Source organism: Fukomys damarensis, unplaced genomic scaffold (assembly GCF_012274545.1).
Source record: "Fukomys damarensis isolate Sample0158 unplaced genomic scaffold, DMR_v1.0_HiC HiC_scaffold_18, whole genome shotgun sequence".
Taxonomy (NCBI): domain Eukaryota; kingdom Metazoa; phylum Chordata; class Mammalia; order Rodentia; family Bathyergidae; genus Fukomys; species Fukomys damarensis.
Window position 1 is genome coordinate 19,611,067 of NW_022900930.1, and position 8,772 is coordinate 19,619,838.

The following is an 8,772-nucleotide window of genomic DNA, read 5'->3' on the forward strand; positions in this document are numbered from 1 at the left end:
CCCTCCTCCCCTCCCCACCTACAAGCACTTTAATTCCATTTTTACATTTTCTCATATTTTTTCCCTTTCCCTTATTCCCCTTCCTCTACCCTTCTCACTGTCCCTACATATCATAGATTATTTTCGTTAATTTTAGCTTGAAAATGTGGAGCATTGCACTGTTATTTATCATGATTATCAAGGTTTGGTTGACTTCTTAAATTTTGCAGTACAGTTAAATGTCTTATACTCCAACTGTAAACTCAGCCTAGATAATTAAAATCAAAATACTACATTTGCCTTTTTTGATGACCTAAAATTTTACGGTGTGCTTCTTTTATTTACTTCTTTTATTAATCCATTGTGAATGTTCATTTTAAAACCTGTGTTCTAAAAAATGTGCAGACTTAATATGATTTACAGTATAAAATTTGAGTAGTTCCTGTTTTCAAAGAAGTAAGGCAATATATAATAGTACAATTACTTTTCTCTGCTACAGCTGCTTATATTTGGTTCCAAGTGTGATACATATATTTAGAAAAAATAGTTACTCTCATTAAATTTCTACTAGTAGTTTATTCTTTGACTTGTCAAATAGATTTACAGTTTAATTTTGAGATTAATATTTGTCTGACAAAGAAGTAAAAGCATTAAGTAAATATATGAAAAAATGTTCCACATCACTGGTCATTCGAGAGATGCAGATGAAAACAACACTGAGATTCCACTTCAGCCTACAAAGAATGGCTGCTTTCAAGAAATCAACTAATCACAAATGTTGGCAGGGTTGTGGGGAGAAAGGAACCCTTCTCCATTGTTGGTGGAAGTGCATACTGGTGCAACCACTATGGAAATCAATATGGAGATACTTCAAAGAGCTGGGCCTAGAGGTTCCATTTGACCCAGCCATCCCTCTGCTGGGTATCTTTCCAAAAGAATTAAAAGAATCATACCAGAGTGATATATTGACATGCATGTTTATAGCAGCACAGTTCGTAATAGCTAAAACATGGAAACAGCTCATATGCCCATCAGTTGGAGACTGGATATAGAAGATGTGGTTTTTCTATAAAATGGAATATTACTCAGCCATAAAGAATGAGAAAATAGAGTCATTCATAGGAAAATGGATGCATATTGAGGTTATACTCTTAAGTGAAATAAATAAGTCACTCATGTATAAATGCCAAATAGTTTGTCTGGTATGAAAAACTATAATTGTACATAAGATTCTAATGATATAATTGACAATGTGTACCAGGAAGAAAAGGGCTAAATGTGTAAGGGAAGTGGGAAAGGTAGAGGAAAGGAAATAAGGGAAAAGAAAACAATATGAGAAAATGAAAAAATGGAAATAAAGTTTTTGTAAATAGAGAAGGGAGGAGGGGCTGAAGGGAGGGCAGGGACAAGGGGAAAAAATGAGAACCAAGACCTGTCATGTAGGGGTACAAGATTCCAATGATGAATGTAACTGTACTGTATACCTAAAATGTATCAATAAACTCAATGAGGAAAAAAAAGAAAAAGAAGCTGAGGCAGGAGGAGCATGAGTTCGAGGCCATTACTGGGCAACTTAGCAAGGCCTTCTCTCAAAGCAGAAAATATAAAGGTCCAGGATGTTGAGCAGCGGAAAAGAAGGGATGCAAACTCAACAGTCCAAGCAGGTTTATAGCTAAACCTGAGAGGGACCTGTCTGTGTAAGCAGAACATAGATGTCCTTGCAGGATAAATGGCTTTTTAAAAATAACATTTTCTGATGGACTTTTGAGGGGGTGGATTAGTGAAAAGCTTGTGGCTTCCTCATATGTCCTCTGGAACCTAATGACATGTTCTCTGGGGATGGCTTGTGGCCTGCTGATAGGTGCTTTGTGACCTATTGACCTGTCCTTCATGACCCAAGTAAGATGAAACCTACGTTTCTCTCTAAAAAAAAAAAAATTTGTCCATGCTAATAGACTGAAAGATTCATGAGGGCGGCATAGTGGTTTGATGTTATTCTTTACCTCACCACTGTGACCTCAAAAACTTGAAAACAATAACAACAGTGTCTGAATAAAATGAAGGCTTTAGTGGGTCCAGGAAGTTGGCTCAGTGGTGCCGCCACCTGCCTCGCAAGTGCAAGGTCCTGAGTTCAATCCCTGGTACAAAAAAATTTTAAAAAAGGAAGTCATTAATAATCATACAGTATGAAAACCTGAATTTCAGATTACACATTTGCTGGTAAAAGATCCCCAAATAAAACGGGGTAACAACCTCTTGCTGTTGCAAATAATTCTACATTGTGGCTTTTTATTAATCAGAATCAGAAAATTCAGCTTCAGAAACACTTGAGATTCTGTCACAAGTACCCAGAGGATATTCCCTGCCGGAAGTGGATACATTCTCCAACTAATGTCCATTTGTCTGTACATACTACACACCACAGAATGAAAAGGACGCAGACAGTAAATCACTTCCTGGGTATCCAAGAAACTTCTTACGTAAGCTGATAAAACAAAGGGATGATGCTTGGTGTTGTAACCAGAATTGGACAGTTTAAATCTTGACTTTTTAAACTTCATAAATACCTAAAACATCAAGTTTTCAAATATCTCTATTATTTAGAATGTCACACATTCTTTTTTACCCTTTGCTGACTGTGTTCACAATGAATCCTCCATGAATTCAGACAAATTTCAATTTGAGGTTTTGAAAATTTTTGTTTTAGATTGTGTTATTTGAACACACCCGAAGGAAATTTTTCTGTGTAGTTGAGCAACACATGCTTAATGAGCTAATTAGCTTACATTATAATTTCTCCAACAAATTTTTGTGGAATGTTAGTAGATGATGTGGTGTGTGTGTGTGTGTGTGTGTGTGTGTGTGTGTGTGTGTGATGGGGGATGATTATAAGGTCAAATATTTTTGCTAAGTGCTGAATTAAACAGGTTTTGTGTTTTAAAACTTGTTAGAGACAAATATGCTGATTCAAATTTTGAATCTTTAAGCAAGACATACTATATCTTGCAAAAAAGCGATTACAAGAATGTTATTCTATAGCATTTTTAGGGTTACTTATTCTGACAAAATATTTTATAAAGCCCCGGAGCATCCAGTAGTGATACTTTTAGTCCTGTATTAGTTTCTGATTGATGCTGCAACAATGCTCATAAAACAAGCAAATTAACTTTGCTATAGTTCTAGAAGGGGTAATTCTGAGTTAGTTTAAAAGAACTAAAATAGAGGTATTGGCAGGTCTCAATCCTGTGGGAAGTCTTAGAGGAGAATCCTTTTCTTTCCTGCTGTGTAGGCTAATTGCATTCTTTGGCTGTATCAGCTTCTGCTTTTGTCATATGTTCTTCTCTTTGCTGTAAAATTGGCAGAGAATTTCTCCTAATCATATTTGAGCTTATCTTATTAATCCTATAGTAATCTTATTTGAATTTAAATATCTTCTGAATATCTACTGTGCGTATTACTTTCACATACAATATGCCAGTTTCTCAATGCTCAAATAATTAATCATTTAATTTTAGACATAAAATGATTTCTAAAATAGCTAAATTTTAAGGAATCATATAAATGGCCTGAAACAATTCACAAAAGTGTGTGAGTGGCATGATGTACATCAAAAAATTTGGGGGTTCATGAACAGTTGAAATCTGAAGGCAAAGCTAGCAAGAGATAACAGTGCATTAACTCAGTGTTTTAAAAGTGCAGCAAACACGCAATTTTGATTATAATGTATAATACAGTTACATGAAAGAGATGGGAATGAATGAGATTGAAAAAGCAGATTGTAGACAGATGACATTATTTTCTTAATTCTTTAAATGAGGCAATTCATCTGAACATGACACTAATTTCTATGTTCATCTTTTAAGAACAAATAAGTAGAAAATCAAAGGTTTCCACTGGGGAAGTGGTAAAGTCACATAGAACTTTGGAAATGTAATGCACAGAAGTCCCTACTAGTGGTCTGGAGCTGCTGTGACAAAGTACCACAAATTAGTAATAGGCGTAAACAACAGAAATTTGTCTCAAGTACTAGAAGTTAGATGTCTAGGATCAAGCTGGGGCAGGGCTATGCTTTTTCTCAAGGTTCTGAGGTATGATCCGTTTGACCCTTTCTACTTTCTCACATTTTCTTAGCTGATGGCAGCGTGGCTCCTGTTTTCTTTACCTGGAATTCTTTCTGTGTACATGTCTTCTGTGTTCAGATTTCCCTTCTTATAAGGATATAGTTGTATTCTATTAGGTCCCATCCGGAAGACCTCTGCTTCAGTTGACCATCTGCAAAGACTGAATGTTGGTGTCCTCCAGAGTTGATAGGTTGAAATGTAATCCTCAGATGATGTTATCAAGAGGTGAGGTATTTTGGTGGTGTTAGGTTGAGAGTAGTGGATGAGATTAGCATCCTTATTTTATAAGAGGCCTCAGGCAGCTTGCTCACCCTTTCAACTATGTGTCAGCTCATGTTCTAAGGAACATGCTCTAACTACATAACTAATTTCATTGATCTTGGATTTACCAGCACTAGGAGCAATAAATTTCTGTTATTTATAAATTACCTAGTATAAAATATCCTGTTATAGCAGCAAGGATGCACTAAGACTTTATTTCCAAATAAGGTGACATCCCTAAGTACTAGAGGTAAAACTTCAATATCTTTTCAGCAGAGACACAATTCAACTTATAGCTGATTGCGAGTGGGAAAATGAGCAAATGAAGAATTCAATTAGAATTTCCTGCTTCAGGGAGATTTGCTTTGGCAGAACTGGGGAATTTGCCATGTCCCTCAGGACATAACAAGAGCCTAAATTAGGGTACTGGCAGTGGACTGGGAAGAAGCCCTGAAAGCAGTTTTGAGCTTACATGCTGAAGTTTTACTTTTAATGAATCTACATTTAAAACTTAAATGTAAGCAACAGAACTTCTCATTTTAGTGTTTGTCAGTCTTGATGAGATAGAACAATAAATGTGCTGAAAAATATACCTCTTTCATCCATTTCTCATCACAATTCTCTTTCTACTACTAGTCAGATAAGGGAAGTAATCAGCAATACAGACATTTTCATTTATTTTTGTTTTAAATGTTGAGCTCTGCATTTTAAAGTGAATTTATTCTTCTTTCTCCAGACTACATTTCTGACTTTGTGTTGTCAGAATTTGGAGATTTCAACATTATTTTAAATTTGAATCAAATGCAAATACCTTTTTAAAAATGTAAGTAAATTGCAATCATCTGCTGATGCTTTTAAGAATCATAGAAACCGAGGATTTCTTTAAGAAAGTTGTCATGCGTAAAATCTTTGATACATGAATTATTGCAGCCCCTGCCTTTTCTAAATGAATGCTCTGGGAAGATTTCAAAAAGACAAATTAAAATCAGTTGTTTCTGACATGAATAATGAAAGAATATTAAGATCTTTTTAATATATTCATTTAAGGATGAAGAGGGTCAAAATATTTTTATGCCAATTTTTAGAAAGGACAGATTGTCACATGCATTAATGTAAGTGGAGATAACATTACATTGCAAAAGCCATCAGTGGAAAATAAAAATTGAATTGAGAAGCCACATACAGCATTATGAACAATTGTGCCACTCTTGAATATTAAAAGTATACATAAATATGTGCAACCTGTGTTTTTGTCTCTAAATGTTATTCACAGTCTAACCTGAGAAACGCCAGACTCCTCTGTCTTCCCATCCCCTTCACCACGTTTTGGCTCAAATTTTGTTTTCTTTCTTCTGAAGCTGCTCAAGGTCACCCTTGGGAACTCCACCAATCCTGGAGAATCAAAGTAGCTATTTCACAGGGCTCTGCTCCTTCGTATTTCAGCAAACAGTTTCCGTGTTCTGTTTCCTTCTGATGCCTATCTTGGAAGGAAACTGAGGTGCAGTTGTGCCTCAGTCGCCTCAGAAATTACTCTCCAGGTATGATTGCTTTATATTGAGAGAGATTTGATGAGAATCCTCTCACTTTTCTAATCAAAAACAGCAGAATGTATTTTGGCATTCACATGTCAAGAAAAAAAAAAACCCTTCAATTCTCTCACGATTCAATATTCATGGGAAGCTGGCAAACCACGAATTCTTATTGTAAATGAAAGAGGTTTAGAAAAGAAGCAGTAAAGAATTGGGGCTCTAATATGTCTTGCCAAGTTTAATGTTGCTGAGTTATAATTACTTTCATTATAAGTAAGCTATACTTTCCTTGAAATCCCTCTCTTTCCCTCTGCCTCCTTCCCTTCTCACTGTCTCTGACTTGTCTCTCTCTGTCTCTGTCCCCCCAATGTGTGTGTGTGTGTGTGTTTGTGTGCGCGCACGTGCGTGTGTGATTAGCAAATCATGTGGGAACTGAGAAGCACCTTTGCCTATTTCAAAATTCTGTCTGTGTCCGACCCCCAACCAACAATTCTTAATAGCTCCCAGCTTTCAGAGACGGTGATGACAAGGTGTCTTTGACACTGCGTGCAAGCTCACTGCCTCTGTTGGGAAAACCACTAACCCTGGAGCTAGGTAATGGTGCTTCAGTACTCTTCGTGTCATAGCTGCAGACAAGCAAATTTAGCATTTATGTAGACAATTTTCCTGGCCTGCCGCAGTAAATTTATGAAGGAAGTGGGCTACTCTTTCTTTGCTCTTGGCTCTTACATTTTAAGACACACTCTCTTCCTTGAAGACATCATTTTCATGGATTTCGTATCAGGCTCTTCATGGCTGGCTACTCTGTTTCATCAGTAAGGCCTGCAATGCCAAAGCTTTGACTTTCCAGCCTCATGTGTTTCTCTTCCCTTGCTGGCCTTCCTTCCTGCCCTACTTAGCCTTGCCCTCTGAGATTTCTGTTTTCCACCTTAATGTCTTTTTGAAGTGCTGTGCTTGGTATTTTAATGCACTTCTTTAATTTTTAAAGTAAAATAGTGCATTGAACTTCATAGTTTTTTTCTGTTACAGAGACTTTTACCTAATGCTCTCTATTGGAAAGACAAAGTAAATTTTTTCAAGCTCCCTAAGTAGTTATATCGTTCTTCTACATTTAACACATTCTTTGAAATTATTTTTTTTCTTTTTATTGAGTTTATTGGTACATTCTAGGCATACAGTACAGTCACATTCATTACTGGGATCTTGTACCTTTACATGACAGGTCTTGGTTCTCATTTTTTCCCCTTGTCCCTGCCCTCCCTTCACCCCCTCCTCCCCTCCCCATTTACAAACACTTCATTTCCATTTTTCATTTTCTCATATTTTTTCCTTTTCCCTTATTACCTTTCCCCTACCCTTCCTACTTTCCCTACAGCTTTAGCCCTTTTCTTCCTATTTCATGTTTATCTCATATTTTTTCCTTTTCCCTTATTACCTTTCCCCTACCCTTCCTACTTTCCCTACAGCTTTATCCCTTTTCTTCCTATTTCATGTTTATAATTATCTCATTAGGATCTTATGTACCATTATAGTTTTTCACACCAGAGAAACTATTCGGTATTTACACATGTGACTTATTTATTTCACTTAGGAGTATATCATCAAAATGTATCCAGTTTCCTATGAATGATTCTAATTTCTCATTCTTTATGGAAGAGTAGTATTCCATTTTATAGAAAAACCACATCTTTTTCCAGTTTCCAACTGACGGGCAAATGGGCTGTTTCCACATTTTAGCTATTGCAAACAATGACGCTACAAACATTTTTGCACATATATCACTGTGATATGATTTTTTTAATTCTTTTGGAAAGATACCCAGCAGAGCTATAGCTGGAACAAATGGAACCTCTAGTCCCAACTCCTTGAGGTATCTCCATATTGACTTCCACAGTGGTTGCACCAGTCTGCACTCCCAACAAAATGGAGAAGGGTTCCTTTTCCCCCGCAGCACAGCAGCATTTGTTATCGGTTGATTTCTTGATAGCAGCCATTCTTTCTAGGGTGAGGTGGAATCTCAGTGTTGCTTTCATCTGCATCTCTGGAATGACCAGTGATGTGAAACATTTTTTCATGTATTTACTTGCTGCTTTTACTTCTTTGTCTGAGAAATGTCTGTGCATTTCAGATGCCCATTTTTGAATTGGGTCTTTATATTTGGGGGGGCTGGTTGTTTTGACTTCTTTATATATTCTAGATAAGAGTCCTTTGTCTAAGGAGCAGCTGGTAAAAAAGTTTTCCCACATTGTAGGCTGTCTTTTAGTTCTGTTGATGGTTTCTTTTGCAGTGCAGAAGCTTTTTAAAATGAGATCCCAGTTGTTGATTCTTTCTGCTAGTTCCCATGCTACTGAGGATTTGTTCATAAAGTCTTTTCCTATGCCAATGTCTTCCAGAGTTCTGCCTAACTAATCTTCCTGCAAGTTTAGTGTTTCTGTTTTAATATTTAGATCTTTAATCCACTTGGATTTTAATTTAGTGCATGGTGAGAGGTAAGGGTCTAGTTTTAATCTTTGGCAGGTTGAGATCCAGTTTTTCCAACACCATTTATTAAAGAGGCTATCTTTCCTCCAGTGAGAATGGTCAGCTCCTTTGTCAAAGATGAGGTAGCTGACTACATTTGTAGTTTTTTTTGTGTCTTCCAGTCTGTTCCACTGATCCTCAGGTCTGTTTCTTTGCCAGTACCATGCTGTTTTTATCACAGTGGCTTGGTGGTATAGTTTCAAATTGGGAATTCTTATACCCGCTGCCATGTGTCTGTTGTCTAGGATAGCTTTTGCTATTCTAGGTCTCTTATGGTTCCAAATGAATTTTTGGATTATTTTTTCTAGTTCTGTGAAAATAGTGTTGGATTTTTTTTTTTTTTTTTTTTTTGGTACTGAGGA